The following is a 22851-nucleotide window of genomic DNA, read 5'->3' on the forward strand; positions in this document are numbered from 1 at the left end:
GAAGAAAACTGCTCAAATTAGGAAGAAAAAGAGGGCAAAGCAGGTTAACAGAAAGGAAAACAAGAAAAGGCGAAAGAACCTAGAACTTGATTTCTGGCAGTGGTGGAAAGAGTAACTGTTGAAAGAACACACGGTTAGGGGAGAAAGCCATTTTCCTTTACTGAATACAGTGACCATGTCATCGTTCCTGGCATAGGCCAGAGCAGCAGGCAAGATTGATGGTCCCCTTATGATGATGAATCATACTGAAATAAAGATTACTAGGGCTCAGGTATAGAGCCAGTAAACCAACAATGGGGGTTAGGGGTAGGTATTTCCAATCATTCCTCAGCATTACCCTTTAAAAGAGAATATCAAAGTGTTAACAAGTACTGATGATCTTTACAGTGTCTTGTTTTACCCTAAGGATTTCAGAATTCCCATATTGCATTATAGAAAAGGATTTACTGTTCAAAATGTTTTGATGTTGCCACAGATCAAGAGGAACTCCTGTACCCACAGTTGTCTTAGAGTTTTATACTTAAGTATCTGTATATGTGTAAGCTGGTATATAGACCTGAAATGTTGTTGTTGTTATTTTTTTAAAATACTCTAGAGTCCAAATGATGATATGTCAATTTAATTTGGAGGACAAGGGACCTATTTTGTCTTGTCTGTGGGTTATGGATGTGATCCCAGATGCCACTTGACTGGCCTAGGTCAGAAGAGGAAATAACCTGTGATACAATGTTGTCATAGGTCTTTCTATTTACTTATGTGAGTCTGAGATATGTCCAAGGCTTTATGTCCGATTTAGGAAGCATCAAATTGGAAAGGCGACCTGTAGGTGCACAAAGGACACAAAGACCTCTATACATCTTGTCATTTCTTCTGTTTGATCTCTTCCTTCAATTCCCATGTGCTTCTCCATAGTCCAGAGAAATAACATTCTTTCCCCCCCCAAATTATTTTATTTATTTCATTAAATATTTGCCAATTACATGTAAAATATTGTAAGCAATAATTTTTTTTAAATTTTGAGTTCTAAATTCTCTCCCTTCCTCCTACCTCTCCTATACCCATTATGAAGACAAAAAATGTTTTATCAATTATACATGTGGAGTCGTACAAAAAAAAATAATTTCTATATTAACCAAGTTGTCACCCATGTCACCTATATTAACCAAGTTGCAGAAGAAAACACAAAATGAAACACTAAAAATAAAGTTAAAAATGATGCTTCAATCTGCATTCAGACTTCAGTTCTCTCTCTTGAGGTAGATAGAATTCCTTGGAAATTCTCTCGGGTCATTGTCTTGGTCAGAATAGCTAAATCTTTCACAGTTGATCATCCATGCAATGCTGCTGTTACTGTGCACAGTGTTTTCCTGGTTCTGCTCACTTAACTTTTCATCAGTTCACATAAATCTTCCTAGGTTTTTCTGAAATTATCCTGCTCATCATTTCTTATAGCACAATAGTATTCCATACAAATCATATACCACAACTTGTTCAGTCATTCCCCAATTGATATATATCCCATTGATTTCCAATTCTTTGCCACCACAAAAAGAGCTGCTGTAAATATTTTTGTACATATAGGTCCTTTTTCCCTTTTCTTTGATCTCTTTGGGATATAGATCTAGTAGTAGTATTGGCGAGTCAGAGGGTATGCACAGTTTATAGCCTTTGAGTATAGTTCCAAATTGTTCTCCGGAATGGTTGGGCTAGTTCACAACTCCAACAACAGTGCATTAGTGTCCCAATTTTTACACATCCCCTCCAGTATTTGTCGTTTTCCTGTGAGCCGATTTGATAGATGGGAGATGGTATTTTAGAGTTGTTTTAATGTGCACTCTTATCAATAATGATTTAAAGCATTTTTTCATGTGACTATTGATAGCTTTTATTTCTTCTGAAAACTGCCTGTACATGTCCTTTGACCATTTATCAAATGGGGAATGTCTCTTATTTTTATAAAATTTGGCTCAATTACTTATATATTTAAAATGAGGCATTTATCAGATAAACTTGCTGCATTTATTCCGATGTTTCCTGTTTTCCTCTTAATTTTGGCTGAATTTGTTTTATCTGTACAAAACCCTCTTAATTTCATGTAATCAAAATTATCTAGTTTACTTCCTATCTCTTGTTTTGTCATAAACTCTTCCTTATCCATGTACCTGAAAGGTACCTTTTCCCATATTCCCCTAATTTCCTTATGGTATCAACCTTTATGTATAAATAGTTTATCCATTTTGACCTTATCTTGGTATACTATGTAAGAAATTGGTCTATGCCTGGTTTTTGCTAAACTATTTTCCAGTTTTCCCAGAAATTTTTGTCAAATGTTGAGCTCTTAACCCCAAATTTTGGATCTTTGTGTTTATAAAACACCAGATTACTATGGTCATTTACTGCTGTGTATTATGTACCTAATCTATTCCAGTAATTCACTACCCTATTTCTTAGCCAGTACTAGATTGTTTTCATGATTAACACTTTGTAATACAATTTAAAATCTGGTATGACTAGGCCATCTTACTTCACATTATTTTTTCATTGTTTTCCTTGATGTTTTTCACCTTTTGTTCTTTCAAATGAATTTTGTTGCTATTTTTTTCTAACTCTATAAAATAATTCTTTGGTAGTTTGGTATATCACTGAGTAAGTAAATTAACTTAGGTAGAGTTATCATTTTTATTATATTGGCTAGGCCTACCCATGAGCAATTAATATTTCTCCAGTTGTTTAGATTTAGATTTTTACTAGCGTGAAAAGTGTTTTGTAATTTTGTTCATATAATCTCTGGGTTTATCTCAGTAGGTAGACTCCTAAGTAATTAATATTTAAATGAAATTTATATTTAAATGGAATTTCTTTTTCTATTGCTTCCTGCTCGGTTTTCTTGGTAGTATATAGAAATGCTGATGGTGTATGTGGGTTTATTTTATACCCTGCTATTTTCCTGAAGTTAATTATTTCAACTAGTTTTTCAGCTAATTCTCTATCATCTGCAAAGAGTATTTTTTCCTTTATTGCCTATTCTAATGCCTTCAATTTCTTTTTGTCTTTTTGCTATCTCTAGCATTTCTGGTACAATACTGAATAATAGTGGTGATGATGGCCACCTTGTTGCAGCTCTGATCTTTTTGGGAAGGTTTCTAGCTTATCCCCATAACACATAATGCTTGCTCTTGGTTTTAGAGATACTACTTATCATTTTAAGAAAGACTCCATTGATTCCTATGCTTTCAAGTGTTTTTAATAGGAATGGATGTTTTATTGTGTGAAAGGCTTTTTCTAAAAGTATCTATTGTTATAATCCTATGATTTTTGTTGTTTCTGTTATTGATGAGGTCAACTATGTTGATAGTATTACTAATATTGAACCAATCCTGCATTTCTGTTATAAATCCCACTTGGTCATTGTGTATGATCTTTGTGATATATTGCTGTATTTTCTTCGCTAGTATTTTACTTAATTTTTTGTATCAATATTCATTAAGGAAACTGATTTATAGTTTTCTTTCTCTGCTTTTGCTCTCCCTAATTTAGGTATGAAAACTATATGTCATGAAAGGGAGGACTTTTTCTTTATCTATTTTTTAAAAACAGTTTATGTAGTATTGGGATTAATTGTTTCTTAAGTATTTGCTAGAATTCACTTGTGAATCAAAATGAATTGTGTTCAGCTGCTCCTGGAGATTTTTTTTCTTAGGGAACTCATGGTTTGCTCAATATCTTTTTCTAAGATAGGATTATTTAAGTATTCTATTTCCTCTCCTGTTAATTTGGGCAATTTATATTTTTATGAATATTTATCCATCTCATTTGTCAGTTTTCTTCATTGGTGGTGCATTCACCCTTTTCCTTTTTGATATTAGTAATTTATTTTCTTCTTTTTTTTACTCAAATTAACCAATGACTGATCTATTTTCTTGTTGTTGTTTTTTTTTAATAAAGCCAGCTTCTAGTTTTATTTACTAGTTCAATGGTTTTTTTAAACTTGCAATTTTATTAATCTCTCATTTATTTTTTAGGATTTCCAATTTGGTATTTAATTTGGATATTTTTAATTTGTTCTTTTTCTAGTATTTTTTTAGTTGCATGCCCAATTCATTGATCTGCTCTTTCTCTATTGTACTGATATATGCATTTAGAAATATAAATTTTCCCTTAAGTATTACTTTGGCTGCATCCCACAAATTTTGGAATGTTGTCTCATTGTTGTCATTTTCTTTAATGAAAATTATTGCTTGTTTCTAGGATTTGTTCTTTAACCCACTCATTCTTTGGTATTAGATTATTTAGTTTCCAATTAGCTTTTTAGTCTATACTTCCACAGCCTTTTATTAAATTTGATTTTTATTGCATTATGTTCTGAAAAGGATGCATTTAATATTTCTGCTTTCCTCATTTGGTTGTGAGGTTTTTATGCCTAATATGTGGTCAGCTTTTGTGAATGTGTCATATATAGCTAAGAAAAATGTATACTTTTCTTCTATTTCCATTCAGTTTTCTTCAGAGGTCTATCATTTCTAACTGTGCTAAAATTCCATTCATCTCCATGACTTCTTTCTTACTTATTTTATGGTTACAATTATCTAGCTCTGAGAAGTGAAAGTTGAGATCCCTTGCATGGTTCTACTGTCTATTTCCTCTTGTAAATCAAATAACTTTTCCTTTAAGAATTTGGGTGCTATTCCATTTGGTGCATATGTATTTCGTATTGATAGTACTTCATTGCCTTTGGTTCCCTTTAGTAAGATGTGGTTTCTCTACTTATTCTTTTTAGTTAGGTTTATTTTTGCTTTTGCTTTGTCTGAGATCAAGATTGGTATGCCTACCTTTTTTACTTCAGCTGAAGCATAAAAGATTCTGTTCAAGCCCCTTATTTTTACTCTGTTTCTCTAGGTTTCAAGTATGTTTCTTGTAAACAATGTATTGTTGGATTCCAGCTTATAATTCGTTCTGCTCTTTGCTTCTGTTTTCTGGGTGAGTCTATCTCAAGATTACTAACTGTGCACTGTGCACTTCCCTCTATCCTATTTTTCCCCTCTTTATTCTCTGTTTTTATCCTGTCCCTCCTCTTTTTTGCATCTGCCCACCTCTTGCTTTCTTTTTTTTCCACATCCCCCTTTCATTTATCCCCTTCCCCTGCTACTTCCCTGTTGGGTAAAATAGATTTCTATTACCAATTTAGTACACACAAACACACACACTCCCTTTCTTAACCAATTTACATATGAGTGAGGTTCAAGTGTTGCTGATCCCCCTATTTTCATCTCCCCTGTAAAAGCTCTTCTTTGCACTCCTCTTTTATGTGGGATTATTTCCCCCATTCTTCCTTTCTTTTCCTTCTTCTTCTTCCAAGGCATTCATCTTTCTTGCTTATCCATTTTTTTTACATCACCCCAACATAATCAACTTGTCCTCCCACCCTCTTTCTATGTATAATTCTTCTAACCATCCTAATAATGATAAAGTTCTTAGGAGTTACAAGTATTATCTTCTTGTATGGGAATGTAGCCCCTTATGATTTCTCTTTTATGTTTATCTTTTTTATGCTTCTCTTGAGTCTTATATTTGAAAATAAAATTTCCTATTCAGTGCTGGTCTTTTTTCCATCAGGAATATTTGAAAGTCTTACATTTCATTAAATATCTATTTTTTCCCCTTGAAGGATCTTACTTAGTTTTTCTGGGTAGGTTATTCTAGGTTTTAATCCCAGCTCTTTTGCCTTCCAGAATATCATATTCTAAGCTCTCTACTTCTTTAATGTGATAGCTACTAATCCTGACTGTGGCTCCATGGTATTTTGATAGATTTTTTCTTGCTAGCTGAAGTATTTTTTCTTTGACCTGGGAGCTCTGGAATTTGCTTAGGATATTCCTGGAAGTTTGCATTTTGGGATTTATTTAGGTGGTGATTGATGTATTCTTTCAATTTCTATTTTACCCTAAGATATCAGGGCAGTTTTCCTTGATAATTTGTTGAGATATGATGTCTAGGGTCTTTCTTTGATCATGGATTTCAGGTAATCCAATAATTCTTAAAATATTTCTTCTGGATCTGTTTTTCAGATCAAATGAGATATTTCACATTTTCTATTTTTTATTATTTTGACATTGTTTTATTGTTTTTTGATGTCTCATGGAGTCATTAGCTTCTACTTACCCAATTGTAATTTTTAAGGAATTATTTTCTTCTTTAACTTTTTTTCCGTTGGCCAATTTCTGGTTTTTAAGGTGTTATTTTCATTATTTTTTGTTCCTCTTTTACTAAGCTGTTAATTGTCTTTTCATATTTTTCTTCTTTTGCTTTTGCTTCTTTGCCTACTTTTTCCTCTACCACTCTTATTTGATTTTGAAAAATTTTTAACCTCTTCTGAGAATTCTTGTTGAGCTTGTGTACATTTTACATTTTTCGTTGAGGTTTTACTTGTAGTTGTTTTGACTTGTGTCTTGATATTCCCTGTTACCATAGTATATTTTTATGGCCAGGTTCTTTTTTGTTTTTGTTTTTTTGCACTTTTTTCACCCTATTTCTTGATTTGGAACTTTGTTAATGCTGGGTTCTGTCCTCAGTGTGAGGAGGGGCAAAGGGACTCTGTCTCAAGCTTCAGGCTTTTTTGCCTTGCTGTTTTCAGAAGTACTTCTGATGGTTTGGAAGTTTTTGGTCCTTCCAAAGTGCTGTGATCTGGGGAGAAGTGTGGTCACTGCTCTCTTGGTCTGCATTCTGGTCTTTATTCAGGAGGAGACCTTCATCTCTTGGGACTGTAATCAACACTGTTCCTCAGGGTCTCTGATCCCTTGGGGTCAGAAGTGATACTTCCCCTCAGGGAAGTACTATATGATACTACTGTAGGTATGGAGAAGATTGAAGAATATTTTGCAAATTTGTCTATCGCTAAACATTCTGCAGTGACTAAAGAGCCCACTTACCTTCTCGACATAGACACTTAAAAAAATGTGTAGGAAGAAAATGGATACATAGTTGCTGTTTCTTGTGTCAATGGATCAGTTAGACTATATAATAGAGAGACCTTAAGTTTGTTCAGGAAGTTTAACGGACAGCCTGGATTACTGAAAGGAGTCAAATTTGCACATTCCTATTCCCATGTATTTTCAGCATGCACAGATGGCACTGTAAAATGTTGGGATATGCACTTATCTGGCAAAATACCAGTACAGGTGTTTAAGGGTTATCCTTCCAATGTTTTCATCAGTTTTGATATTAATTGCAATGATCATATAATTTGTGCTGTCACTGAAAAAGTTGGTGATGATACTTTGATGGTATTCTGAGATGCAAGAATTAGTTCTCAAAGCCCTGTAAAAGACCCATTAGGTGTTTATTCAGAGACACACAGTGATAATATAACCCAGGTATGTTTTCATCCTGACAACCCTAACATGATAGTCTCAGGATCAACTGATGGACTTGTGAATGTTTTTGATATAAGCAATGACAATGAAGAAGATCACCTGATTGCAACTTGTAACTCTGATTCATCAGTAAGTTATGTTGGTTGGTCTGGGAAGGAATACAAACAGATTTACTGTATGACACATGATGAAGGATTTTGTTGGTGTGATCTTGCCAATTTAGATACTGATCAACCAGTTACATGTTTGAATATACAGGATGTCAGTGAAGTAGTTAATGTGCAAAATGGAAGTTTGGATTATTATTTTTTTTTGGAGTGGAATACTTCCACTCTGTCTTGACCAAAAATGCTTTTCTGTGCCTGTGAACTCTGAACCCAGAAGTGGATTTAGGCAATGGAGCTGCCTAACAGAAACTGGTCCTGCATCCATTGCTAGCAAAAGGGTACCCTCTAATCTCTTTCTGGCTAGTGATCAGGTATCTTTACTGTCTCTGGTTTGAGAGATCCTGAAGCTGCTGCTGCTTTTGTCATCCCCACCTAGTTATACCATTGTTGTTTCATTCATGTGAGTTTAGGGCCAGCCTCTTCTCCTATGTCATAAATTTCTTTGTCTGACCTCCTATGTTGTCTCAGGCTGTAAGAATGTCTCACTCTGACCTTTCTTTCTCTGCCACTCAAGAATTCAATTTGAGACATTATTTGAAAGTTGTTTGGAGATGAATGTTGGGAGAGCTCAGCTGAGTGCTTTCTCTCCTTTGTCATCTTGGCTTCACCCCAGGAAGTCAGAAGTGATATTTTTAAAAAATTTCTACTAAAAAAAGTCTGTTTTCAGTGAATAGTGGTAGGGAAATACCCATATATATGTGTGTGCATATATATATATATACATATACATATATGTGTATATATATATATACATATATATATATGGTAAGAGGTGGGGATCTACTTGATGGGACAGATGTGACAACATGTAGATACTAATGGGGATTGCTAGAGGCAACTTGGATCATAGTATAGTTATTTGTGAGGGAGTAAGTCAAAAACCTTTCATACCTTGTGCTCAACTCTGACTCAGGTGCTCTGATGTTGGTGCTCTGAGGTTTTAGAATAGCTTTTGTTTCTGAAAGTCCTTACTTATCCACTTAGAACATATGAGTATTAGACAGGAAATGATTACTACCATAGCATCAATACAAGTTTGAAACTAATTCAACAGACAAAAATAAGTAATGGCCAAGTGGTCTCCATCTATTTTTACAGAGTTGTTGACAGAATGGTGGGAAATATGGCAAAGGGTATGAAAAATAACATATTTTCAAGATAGTTTGCTCATATTAATTCAACTGTATAATCTCATTTGGTAACTAGTGAGTTCACACACTACTTGAGGAACTTAACTATATTCCTATTCATTTTCTTATTGTAAATATAACTAGGAGAAATAAAGAATTAAATTCCTTCAGAATAAGGATGATTTGATTTTTGTCTTTGAATCCCCAATGCCTAGCATAATGTCTGGCATGTAGTAGGCACTTAATAAATACTTGTTTCCCAAATGAAGAAACTGCAGATAAATAAATGTAAGAAGAGTTTTGATGTCCTCCATGAAAGGAAGATCAAAAGAATTGACAGAATTGGTTTAATTATGCACTCACATATAACAATGAAGTGTTCCATGAAATTTTGTTTCTTATCGCATCTTGCAGTGCTCATGGTGAGTGCATACAAGGAGAATGCCGTGAAGATAATTGCTGCTTAGAAGGCAACATCTGTTGCTGAGGGTGAAGAGGTGAAAAAGGTCTATGAGGAACTTGATGAATTTTTACAAGTTAAGCCCATGTGTACTTTGATACTCAGCAATTTCAATAGTGGTGAATAGGGGAAGATAGTAAAAATTATGTTGGAAAATATGATTCACGCTCAAGGAATGAGAGAGGTCATAGGTTTGTTGCCAACTTAGAAGCCATAAAACTCTGTGTCTTTGCTCTGATAGTTCATTCTTTCTGGAATATACCCTATCATCCTTTTTCACCTGTTAAGCTTTCAAGTCAAGAGATACTTTCTTTATGGAGCCTTCCCTGATCAACTCTTTTAATAATGACAAGCCCCCTCCCCCGATCTGATATGGTACATTGTTTTGTACCTCACTAATGAACATTTTATGGGTAACATTGTCACCTGTTTAAATGTTTTTCCCCTATAAAGTCCCTGAGGGTAGAGGTCACATCTTATCAAACCTTTGTATTTACCTGAGCACCTAGCAAAGTGCCCTTGAAACATTGGGGGTTTAATTAATGTGTTGCATTGAATTGATTTCAACAATAGAATTGGATGAAATTGTATTCATTGCATCAAGCCCTAAGACCCTATAAAATCTCTTCATTAAAACACATAATAATACACATACATCGAAGTAAAAACAAGCGGATGAAAAACATATATGTTCTGGATTATGAAATGTAGCTGGATAGACATCCTATTTATTTAACCCATTTATATGTATTTATCTTCTTCAAGCCCTACATCAGAATGCAAATGAGCAGGGCCCAATGGGAAGAGGAAAAGATCATGATGGATGGAATTTGGAAAATTATCTAGGGCCTTCAGTTTATTCCAAGCTATCCACAGAGCTCATCTCTTTAGCAGTAAGATTCATGGAACATATCTTCCTCAGAAAGATTAAAATGGAAAGATAAAGTGGTAGGTATAAGCAGGCTGTAGTATGCTCCAATGATAACTTGTGTACAAGAAATGTACCAAGAAAAACAACATCAAGGTCATTTGTAACTGGCAAAGTAAGTGAAGAGGTTGTAAAGGAAGAGTGAGAAATAATAAATACACATGGATAATCTGATAGAAAATGGTACATTTGTACCTCTGAGGTATCAAAAGGGAAGAATATCCATAGCATTGGAAAGAGCTTCAAAAGAGTATTTTTATTGTAAACATAGAGCTGAGTGAAGTAAGATGAGAAAGCATAGAGGGCTTGTGCTCTGTGTTTTTGGATGGAGTATCAGTGATGATAAAATTATAGGTTACCCAAAGTATCAGAGTGAGCCATGCTAGCTGGTTTTTTGGTGATGGTGTAAGAATTTGTTTCACATATCACTTTGGGTAGCTCAAATTCACCAGATTGTCCCCAGTGCTTCATGTTATAGCTACATTTTCATGACTGAATTAATTAAATTCAATTTAGCAAATATTTATCAAAGACCTACTATGTGCAAGTTCCACAAAGCCAAAACAATTGGCATGGTCAATTCAGTGAAAAAAAAATGAACTAAGATCATGTGAATAAAATATTTCATGTATTGAATTTTTCATTTTTTAAAAATAAGTTGCATTGCCATTTTGTAAGCACATGTGTGAACCTTGAGGCCCAATTGTTTTCATCAGGTCTGCTTTAGAGTGAGACCTCTCTCCCTCCCTTTATAGGTAGGATCTATTTCCTTTACTGTTACTGTGACCCCTTGGCACAGTTGTTTTTTTCCCAATAGTTAAGTAGCAATGAGAGAGAGGGAGGTGAAGCTACACATTACCTACAGTTTGAATCCTATGCCACGTGAAAGGCTCCTCTTTGTATGTGGAGGAAAGTTTTCCACTGTGCATTGTGGTACTGAAGGACCTAGAAGGAGCACACACACTCGGCTGTATTTTAAGGGGAGCAGCACCACTGTAGTGGTATTTGATAGTTTCCTTTATCTCAGCACAACAATCTCTGGGGCGCACTCTGGTCTCTCCACATGTCCCCATTTAACTACACTCCTTACCTTTAGCTGCCTGGGCTCAGCTAACCAAGTGGTGGCAGAGATGTGTATAGGCAATCTTAAATCATTCTGATTTTCCCAAGTCCCTCTGCAGTTTTCTGATGGAACATATGGCAATGTTATGTCTATTTGAAAAAGCCTTTGCATCATATGTTTATACAACTGCTCACTATCCCAAGACAAAAATTCTTTTCCTGTTATTGCCCATTTGCTGACTAAAGAAATTATCCTCTTTATGTATTCTGGTACTTTACCTTGATATCTTACATGTTTAATTATGTAGCCCTCAGTCCATAATCTATATCCTCATCATCTGAGGCCATTTTGCTTCTGTGAATCCAAAGCTTAATGATATGTTGGGAAATAAAAAGAAGATACTTTAAAAATTTGTGTGCTTTCAGTCTTCTTAACATTTTGTTCATCATAAGATCATAAGTAAATAAGAGAACAGGCTGGGAGAGACCAGGGTATTTTTAGCTCTTTCTTACATGTAACCTAAGTATATTTTTTATATTACCAACAATGGAAATACCTTAAGTACTTTTATCCAGAAGAATCTTAATTCTCCTTCATAGGTTGCAAACAGAGATAGTCTGTCTACCTCTACAGACAATTCTGGGCTAGGACTAGGTAGCCATCATGTTCAGCACCTCTCTCTTGTGGACAATTCTTTTTCCAATGTGGGTTGAACTAGACAGCCATAGAGATTCCTTCCAAAACTGTGAAATTACGTGATTCTGTGAGGAAGAAGAAAAACAGAACCTTGGGAAATCTATATAAGCTACATTATTTTTACAAAATCAGAAAACCTTGGAATTGTAATTGACATCAGAGGTCATCTACTTCTGAGACCTCCAAACCTCAACTGCTTCATTATAGCATTTTGTCCCATACCTACTTATGGTATGTTATAGACCTCTCCCATTATGCTTAATTCAGAACAACACAAACTGGATTAACTAGCCTTAATGAAAAGAAACAAAAAAATTTAGATAATGGTAATATGGTAAATAAATGAGCTTCATAAATTTAAACAGGAAAGTTGAATTTGAAACTACTGATTGTCAGCCCTTACCTGGAGTATGAACAATAGCAATGAATACTACGGGCCGGGCGGAGGGGGAGGGGGGTAAGAAACAGCAAAAATCAGCACCAGTAAAGATTTTGGAATCTACTCTAACTTAGAAGAAAAAAGCCACATTACGGTTGCTTTCTTGGAAATCAGATTTATGACATTTTTCCCCTTCTAAATTCTTCTGTTTGTTCTGGAAAGGAATCTTCTCAGCCTTCTGCAGATGGCATATCTTTTGTCTTTATGACCCAACTGAATGAAAGATTTTACGCTGGCGTCTTCCCTCTTTCAATGATCTGACCTTGTCTTTGTCCTGTTGATAGAATCACCTGGCAGATCCATGGTCTGTGTGAGTGCACATCAAGACCATCAGGATGGGGGTAATGCAGCATTTAAATATTTCAGGGTTGGGATCCATTGCCACTTCATACTTTGTCTATGGTTTTCTGAGGTCTTAAACAAAAGTGTGTTTGAATGTTCTGTGAAATGTGTGGGTTAAGCTGGCTGACCTGGAACTTCTTAGAAGAAGTTAGATTACATTAGCTAATGCACTACAAAAACTAGCTGGAGCTGGGCATCACATTTTGCATGTAAAGCAAAGGTATCGAATTTGTGGCTTTTGCAAGCTTTGCAGAAAAGGTTTTTGGAAAATGCATTCCTTGATGGGGTAAAACTAGCAAAAGCCACAAATGGAATGGGTTTGCTTCTCCTGGAAAACCTTTTGCATCCTAGAGCTCTAGTCAGGCTTTGCTGTGCTTTGCGGTTTTCAGCTCCAATATCAAAACAGAGCTGCTATCATCTTGGCTCTTCTAGAAGCTGGACAAATTTGACTTGGAATACCATACATGGAAGGACAAGGCTCCACAGTTCATTTTCCACTCTGTGTAGCAGCAGACATCAATGCTGTACTCAGGATAGCAACTTGGCTGTGCTGACTGGAATGGAAGGTATCAGGATACCTACAGGTTGGCTGTTTGGTGAATCAAAGCAGTGAGGTTATTATTGCTCAAATAGGCAGAGGAAAAGCTTTGAGGACCCCATAGTGGTCCCATTTGGAAAGTGGGAAATTATCAGTTTCAATCTCTGGGAAACACCAGTCACAGAGAGAGGACAAGCCCTGCTTTTACAAGTGTATCAAACTTGAGATCAGACCTCAGGTGATCCAGGAAGTCTTGGCTTACAGTGGCTATCCAAAGTAATGAATCAGTGTTGAAAAAAAAAAGGAGCTAAGTTTTCTTCTTCATTCTAACAGTCAAGAGTTTATATGAAATTTTGTGAGATTTCACTGGATAGAATATGTTGTTCACTTTGTATTCTTCAGAAGACAATTATCCTTTAAAAAAATCCAGGTTTGGCGTTCTTGCTTCCTTTTCTCTCTTTTTTTTGGTGATCATTTCCAATATTTGGTAGTGTTCTAGGCAAGGAGAGTAAGAGAAATTAAGTTCTTTTCCTTATTAGAAACTCTGGGGAAAAGACAGTATAGAGAGGGAGTTGTATTGAAACTATTGGTTAAAATTAGATCTTTAGATAATCTTTTGGTTTCATTGGTCATCCCTGTCTGGACAACTGAGTATTCTCTGCACACAACTCTTGTCTTTTATTCCTTGTTCATTCTTCATCCATTAAAACCTCCTCTCTCCTCACTACCACACCACTGACTTTGAAAGGTTCTTTGTGCACACAATACTATATGAGGTATTTAAAGTATAATGAGGCATCTGATAGTAGTATATTAACCTGATTTTTTCCTGTGATGAGTGATGATCATTATAAGATGAAAACTCAGAGACAGAAACTTTGCATGAAAGTTAGCATATCTTATATGGGGATAGAAGGAAAATAGGTTTAACCTGAAACACTGCATATGTGTGCTGAATGATTAGAGGCTTACCTTCTTGTTCTTTCTACCCCCTCATAAAACTGAAGTTAAACTGGGAGAGGGGAGGAGCGATGATAAAACGTAGAAGGAACAAAGATATATGGGAATGAATGAAGATAATTTGAGAAAAAGGGCAGGAAGGAAAAAAGGAAAGAAAGAGGAAAGAAAAATGAGGAAATGAACAAAAAAGAATGCCAACCTATCTTATTGATAGGTCCAAATGCACAATGAACTAAGTATTCAGGCTTAATTGCACCTTTGCAATGAGACATTGCAAGCAGCTAGGTGGCACATTGGATAGAATGCCAGGTCAGAAGTCAGGATGATGCATCTTTCCAAATTCAAATCTGGTCTCATCACTAGCTGCGTGACCCTGGGAAAGCCACTTAACCCTGTTTGCCTCAATTCCTCATCTGTAAAATGAGCTGGAGAAGGAAATGGCAAACCACTCCGGTATCTTTTTGTCAAGAAAACCCCAAATGGGGTCATGAAGAGATGGACATGACTGAAATGACTAAACATTAAGAAAAACAAATGAGACATTAAGTCCATAATTCCCAAATGTCTTGGTCAGTTAATAGTCATGAAAAGAATAGTGACAGATATACAAAATTGCTGTTTAGCTTGATGATAACATTTTGTGACCACATTTGAGTGAGGCTTAATAGAAGACAATCAATATAGTCCTAAGACCCAAGAATATGTGGGTACATTTTGGGATTCTGAAGTGCTTTCTAATCAGGTAGAACTTCAAGAACTAAGGGAAGATTTAAACCAGCTATTTTAATATATGTTAGCATACTATACATTATACAGAAATAGGAGTGGTAAATTTTGTCTAGCACAGAGATTGTGACTTGAGAGTTAATCCAAGGCTTTTAAAGTGTGATTGTATGTGTTCAGAAATGGAGAAAATTTGAACTCCTTGCCATACCACAGGTTCAAGAAGGAGAGACCACAGGTTATACATTCTTGGTACAGTATGGAACTGGGACTAAGCTACTCTCTTGGTTCTGTTTAACATATAAAAATCAAGGAAAGCATCTTTTAGCATGTGATATGGGATGCCCCCCCTCACCAATCCCCCCTCTCCAACCAAACTGAGGACTCACTCTGATTTGCAAAAAAAAAAAAAAAAGTAGACAACAGCTGTAGCTATTGGAACTGCAGAATGCATAATTATGCTGACTAAAATGAAATGTGAAGTAAGTGATGTGGATTCTGTCTAGGACCTGAGCTATAGCTCTCTGGGTGGCCCTGCCTAAAAAAATCTTACCTAGGCATCCTCTTAAAAGTCTTTCCAAATAAGAACTGCCCCTTGTCAACATAAACCCAAAGTACTTTCACTATGCAGGTTTCAGGCTATGGGATTACCACTTAGCATCCATCACAGCCAGCACGGAGAGAATCTGTGAGAACTGCCGATCATTTGTATCAAAACTAATGAGGTTTTCCTTTTCTTGAACACAATAATTGTATTGTGTGCTGACTAGGGAGGGAATATCTGTCCATGGATATCAAGCTTTTCTTTTCTATTTTTAAAAATTTTTCTCTCAGAGCTTGTATAATTGATGATTCTGCCTGTCTGGATAAGTTTTTTTGAGCAAAAATTCATTTTAATAACTTTTTTCTTATTTAACAAACCGTTATGGAGGGGATGTTGTTGTTGTTATCGTTACCATCCAAAGCTGGAATCACAGGCGCACAAAACAAATCAGCCTAATTTCACCATGAACTTTTCTTTTGACATCCTTCTATTTTTCAAAGAGAATAAACGTGCTGTTACATGACTGCTCTTTTCCAGACAGAAGTGGCAGAGAGCTATTTTTGAAGCTCCTTAAATCAGAAGCTCTGGCTCTTTACAAAAGCAGCCCCACAGGATATCAAGACTGTGTTTGGAAACATATGTGATAAAAAAAAAAGAAACAAACCATAAAAATGAACTGGGATCACCTTGTAATTGGGCAGAGAGGGCTTCCCGCTGCTGTCTGTGGCTTGTTCTCTCTCTTTTTAAAGGCACTGCTCCTACATTTCTCACCTTTTGCTGCAAGACCCTGAACACAGACTCTCCAATTGCCAAGCAAATCACAGCCGAGAGGCGGACCCCCTGTTTGGAAGAGACCTTTCTCCTCTCAATATTCTCCTTTATTGATGTTATGGAAAGAAATTAGAGATACACAAAGAATCAACAGCAGTTTTGGAGAAAATGCAGGCCTATACAAAGGACCCTGAGCGAGGTCTTACAATAAGGTACCATCCACATGGGCATGACATTAGACAGCTCAATAAAGTTTAATTGTTTTACTGCTGTGCTTCAAGGCAGACACCTTGAGCACCAATAGTGGATAAGTGCCTTGTAAATAAAATGCATTATTATTATTTTATTTAGTATTGCTAAATAGTCATTCTCCCCCGAGCCAGATTGGGAGCACTGGGACTCTTGGGCATGAAGAAGCCTGTATTTTATCCCAGATTCTGTTAGTGGCAGTGATGCAGGCTTCTGACTTCACTAGACAGTGCCTCCTCCACCAGTTTCCCTTCTGTAAAATAGAGCTGAAGAAACATGGGAGTGCTTACTTTGAAGAGCTGTGAAGTGAATGGATCAATGAACATGTGTACAGCCACATACCAAGGACGCATTTATTGGGTGCCCACTATTTGCATGGCTAAGAACCAGGGGCTCTAAAAAGATATTACTGAACATAGAAATGTCAATCCTTCCCTTCAAGAAAAATAACTAATTCATATACATATGAATTTAGATATATAACTCTATATACATCTATATACCTATATACAAATGTGCACATATGTATGTACACATTTGTACATAGAGATATAGATGAGTTCAAAAAACGCAGTCTTTCCTTTTGAAACTGAAACTTAGAGATAGAAGAACAGGTTATATTTTATATTTATATTGCATGATATTTGTTATAGTTTCAAAAGAAAAGACTGTCCTATTTAAGCCTATTTAAGTTTGCAAATACAAACTCTTGAGAGAAAAGAAGTCCCATGGGGTTATTAGGTATAATATCAGAAGCCCTTTTGGTTGGATATGACATGAGAAATTTGGGGTCTAAAAGATATCTGAAACTTTCTATGGAATCATAAAGACTTGAATTATAACATCCTGGCACAAACTAGATAAATTATTTTTTTTCTGACTGGCAGCTTGGACCTAGTGAGCTGACAAGTCTAGAAAGTAGAAGCCTTTGGAAAACTGTGGCTCAATGAGCCTTTTAAAGAAGGGCACTATTGACCCAGAGGAATACTGGGAAGATCTATGATTTCATCTTTGGCTGGGGAACTCCTTCCTTCGAAGCAGACCACAATCCATCTGTGATTTAGTAGATGCATCCCAGGGAGTTGACTGAAACTCATAAATGACAACCCCAGATCAACAGAGCTAGTAAGTGTCTGAGGAAGGATTTGAACCTAGGTCATTCTGTCTCCATGCTCAGCACTCTGGTTTCTATACTATTACTGCTTCTTGCCATTAGCATGTATACACAGACACATATACATACATATGTGCATGTCTATACATGTGCACACATGTATATGCATACATCTACACATGTGTGTATTTGTGTATTTGTATATTTATATATTTTACACTCAAAAGGATCTATAATTTCATGGTAGCTAGCATTTATATAACACTTTAAGGTTTGCAAAGTGCTTTTGGTATGTTATTTCATTTGGTATTTAAAACAACTCTGAGAGGTAGGTGCTGTTATTATACCAATTTTAAAACGAGGAAACTGAGGCATATAAAGGTTAAGTGACTTGTCCAGAATCACCCAGCAAACCAATTTGTTTCCTCCAGTGATTCACATCACAACCCATCTATGTCTGCTCATTCTGTGTGATTATATTCATATATTCCCATAAGTTCATGGTGGGGGTGTCTATGCAAGGTGCTTAGGTGTTTTCATCAATTTTTCCTGATGCCAGTGGAGCACACAGATTGTCAACTGATTATCTCTCAATCTGGCCCTGTGACCAGCCTATCTTTTTTCAATCATATATTTGTAATAGATACTCTACCCCCATGGCCACCTCTCCTTCTTCCTGCATGTGTAGATACTCTCTTCCTGCTTCTGACTATATATAATTCATCATTGGTTTAAATCCCCTGTGATCGATTTTTGAGACAGAAAAGGTGATGATGGGGGTCTCACAGCTGGTAGAAGAGACGAGTCTTTTTGCTAATGGGTCTCTATCTTAAAAGTATTCTTGAAAAGACAATATACAGCTCCAGTTGGGTAGCAGAAGAAGCAAGTGTTCTTCCCTATTCCAGCAAAATTAAAAGGTAAGAACTAACCCTCTAGGCTCAACTCCCCACATGGAGTTTGGATTCAAGTAGCTGGGCTTATATGTGGGGTCTCTAGCTGCTTTACCTCTCCTTCCATGTTTCTTTTCCTTTAGTATAGACCTTGTGAACACCAGAAAGTCTTGGATATCTTAGAAAGGGTAGAATCTACATGGTTGGTTGCAGTTGCAGTAGTAGTTATAGAATAAGGCTTGTGACAAAGTGAGAGAGAGAGAGAGAGAGCGAGCAAAAAGATCATGCTTGGAACACTTGGCATTTGATCAAACTGTGCTCAGATGAAATGTGAACTGATTGATTGGCACTCTTGTAAAAATTATCAATGTCCCATACAAGGCTTGAATATTAGCCTCCCAACTAATTATCCTCACAATGAAAACTTACTGGATTGTATTTTTAAATTTTATTTGTTTTAATCAGCCAAGATCTGCCTTCCCCCTTTCCCACTCTAACCTCCTGGCATTTGGTACAGCTGTTTTGGAGTCTCTCTCTTCTTCTGGGTTTGTGTCTTAGGTATCTTTGCCACCACAGTAGCTCATTATGGTGGGGGTTCATCTTTTGTTTGCACATCCTTGCAGGCTACTTCTTGATTTCAGACTCAATGCTAGGGCTGGGCTCTGTCACATTGCTAGTGAGAAGGACTACGCTAGCCCTGTTGCTGCTTTTTTTGGGTTGTGTTATTCCAGGATCTTAGGGGCATGTTGATGACCTACAAGCTTTCAGCACTACTAAAGTAATCTGATTCAGGGCAAAATCTGATTGCTTTCCCTCTTCTCTGAGGTCTGCAAGTTCCTTTTTGGGTCTTTGCAAAAGAAGACTGCTGTTGAATTCAGTCCCTATCAGCCATTTGGGAAACTGTTGGTTTAAAATGGCAGAATTGTAGGCTCCCCATTGTTCTGGGTTTCATGCCTTGGTTATTCCTCTACAAGCTGTGCTAGATGCTTTAATTGAATCCCTGCTCTGGGCTTGGAGGCTGAGACACACCAATGCTGTTGCTATTGCCTTCTGAATGTCCTTTTTCCATTCACCATTTAGAGCTCTCCTGCCTGGGAACACTCTCTGTCCCCCTGCCATTCACAGATCGCCTTCTTCCCCAGCCTTGGATTTGTGATCTGGAACTAGGTAGTGAATGACAAAGCTGTGAGTCGGCACCTATCCCCGTTGCAGTGCTCTGTAGGAGTCTGGGGAGTGACCAGGTATGGTTCTATGACCTCTTCTTACAGCCTCTCCCTGGGCATTGGAATGCTCCTGGCTGATCTCAACTCCAGGGTTGGCAGACCTCTCTGTCTCTCTATTGTGAGGTCAGCCGGACAATGACTCACTGTGACTTTTTCTGGATTTACCCTATCCGGATTCAGTCCAGTAAATTTTCTAGATGTGTTGGGAAAAGTTTGTGGAGCAGAGCTTATTGCACTGCTTCCTATAACTCTGCAATCTTGGCTCTGCCTCTGGATTCTATTCTAATCATTCCATGATTATTTGTTGTTTAGCATTCCTTTTTCTGTGTGGGAATAATATCTGATTCATGTTTGTACATTGGGCAATTTTTTTTTTTTTACTTTTTCTGCTTCCTCGAGGAATCCCTAGACTAGAGCCAAAAGAAATATTATCATAATTACCAATTTTCCTTGGAAAGCTGAGGTGTGGGTGAAGAGCCAATGAATGTAAGAATTAGGGACTCTACTCCCTCAATGGAAAAGGTGAGTATAACACCTGATAAAGGATAGGGATTGGCACAGGTTATTGGTCCCTGTGGCCTCAGCTGAGTGTGGCCCAAGTAGGCACTACGCTACACATTTCTTTGATGATGTTACCTTTACAATTCTTATTCATAGTTCCTTATTTGTTTTGTGTTATAACCTACTCACACCTTCTACATATCTCTCTATCACATTCTGAGAGATGCTGATTTTTATTTCTTTGGAGACTGTTGCTGCTATGATTTGTAGCCATCCAACCACACAAGTAAATGATTGGTATTAAAATAGTGCGTCTTTTCCTCTGAGAGGGCAATGAGGTCCCTCAGATGCCTCAAAGGAATTTTGAAATTTCCCAGGGGCAATCTAGCCTCTTTCTTCTCTTTTCCTGTTTAATTCTGGACCCAACTCATCATTCATTTGAACTGTCTAAAGAACATAATTAAAGGTGGCATTGGTGACTTGCTTGACCTAGGTGTTCTGGAGTACCTGGGGTGTTTAAGTGAAATCTCTAAACTAAGTTGCAGCTACTTTAACCAGGAGATACCTAAGATAACTTAATCTCTTTCTAAACTACTAGTAGGCCCCAACCACAAATTTTCAAGTAATTACTACTGTACTCAATATGGTCATCAGAAAGCCTCCCTTCCTTTAATCATAATGTTATCACAATGAAAAATACCCTGAACTCGGATAGATAGATGGATTGATAGATAAATAAAGTACACAGACAGATACAGTAGACTCATAGATAGTTGAAAGATGGATAGACGAATAAAGTAGACAACTAGATAAATAGATGGATAGACACAACTAGACAGACTCGGACTCAGAAAGATTGATCAATATGTAAACAGATAGAGTAGATAGATATAGACAAATAGGTAGCTAGCGAAAGTAGAGAGATAGGGGAGAGGTAGAGCCAAGATGGTGGTGTGGAGAAGCACTTAGCCGAGCTCTCCCAAATTTCCTTCCAATAACACTTCAAATAAAATTCTAGAGTGGCAGAACCAACAGAAGTCTGGGCAAAACAATTTTCCAGCCCAAGCCAACTTAGGAGGTCAGCAGGAAAAGTCTGTCTGACCAGGATGATGTTGGGCCCCAGGAGCACAGAACAGGCCCTGCCTTAGGGGGCAGCTGCATTGGAGATGGCAGCACTTTAGAAGCCTACAGCTTACAGGAGGTCTGAAGAATATTGCAGCGGACCTTTGTTGGTGCTGGGTTCGGGACTCTGTTGCATTGTCTATGTGCAGTTTCACAGTCCCAGAGTCGAAAGGAGTGATAGCATTTGTGGCCATAGTGGATCAAGGGTCAAGGTTACGGTTCCAGGGAGAAGAGAAGTGCTTGAGGAGTGGCGACCCTGCTCTCAATTCCAAGACAGAGGGGATCTCTAGCAATTGTGACTGCCGGAGAGTGGGGGACCTAGTCATAGTTCCAGGGCCAGGAGGAGTACTAGCGCTGGTGGCTACAGGGAAACAAAGTCCCTTCCTTGGTAAAGACCAGAGCTCGGGCTAGGAGAGCAGTGACCACGCCTCTCCTTAAATCGTACCACTTTGGAAGTCCTCCAAACCTACAGACCCCCAGAGCTAGCTATGAAAACAGCATCAAGAAAGTCCAGAAGCTTGGGACAGTGCCCCTTATCATACTGTAAGAAATGATGAGCAGGATACTTTCAGAAAAACCTGGGAAGGCTTACTTGAACTGAGGCAAAGTGAAATGAGCAGAACCAGGAGAACAGTGTACACTGTAACAGCAATGTTGTGTGATAACTGTGAATGATTTAGCTATTCTCAGTGATCCAAAACAATTCTGAAGGACTTATGATGAAAAATGCTATCTACTTCCAGAGAAAGAATGGATGATGTCTGAATACAGATTGAAACATACTTTAAAAACTTTATTATTCTTGTTTTGTTGGTCTTCATTTTCTTTCACAACATGGTTAATATGGAAATGTGTTGCATGACTACACATGTATAATCTATATGAAATTGCTTGCCTTCTCAGAGTGGGCTGGGGAGGGAGGGAAGGAATTTGGAACTAAAATTTAAAAAATGAAATTTAAAAATTTTGTTTTACATGTAATTGAGAACAAAATAAAAATTAAATGAAAAAACTAGATAAATAGACACAAACAGACTCAGATAAAGAAGATAAAGGAGAGAGAGTGACAGACAGACAGAGAGACACTATAGACTGGTGATTTTATTTGCATTGAGAATTCCTGGGGGGATAAAGAAACTCTTTCCATGAATGTAGACGAGTACCTGCTTTATAGTTTATAGTCTCAGAGTGTTACATTGGGGACAATGATAGATTTAGTGACTTGATCAGGTTGTGCATATAATTGTATATCAATATTTAGGCAATTCAAGAAATTCATTCAAGTGAATCAGTTCTGGAATCAAGTGGAATGGTGTTCATAGCTAATTTCTGATTCTTACTATCTGTGTCACCTTGGACAAGTCATTTAACCTGACTTGGTTTCTGTTTCTCTTTTTGAAAATGAAGTAATTGACCTAGATGGCCTATGAAGTCCTATTCTAGTACTCTAGACCTATGATCCAATGGTAATGTGTGAATGGGTTAGGATCTCTTCCAGGAGGCTCTGCAGTATCCTGTGCTTGATAAAATCATCCTTATGTCATCTGCAAATGAACTTCTAAAGAACTTCATTATCCACAGAGAATCTCTCCTCACTTTGGGATCTGTACTCCACAACAAA

General features: G+C 37.0%; 1 pseudogene; it reads left to right on the plus strand.

Annotated features, from left to right (window-relative positions):
* Window positions 1-6842: 6842 nt before the first annotated feature.
* Window positions 6843-7712, plus strand: LOC114031758 (annotated as a pseudogene).
* The last annotated feature ends 15139 nt before the right edge of the window (window positions 7713-22851 follow it).

The sequence above is a fragment of the Vombatus ursinus genome, unplaced genomic scaffold, assembly GCF_900497805.2.
Source record: "Vombatus ursinus unplaced genomic scaffold, bare-nosed wombat genome assembly UNPS02015255.1, whole genome shotgun sequence".
Classification (NCBI taxonomy): Eukaryota; Metazoa; Chordata; class Mammalia; order Diprotodontia; family Vombatidae; genus Vombatus; species Vombatus ursinus.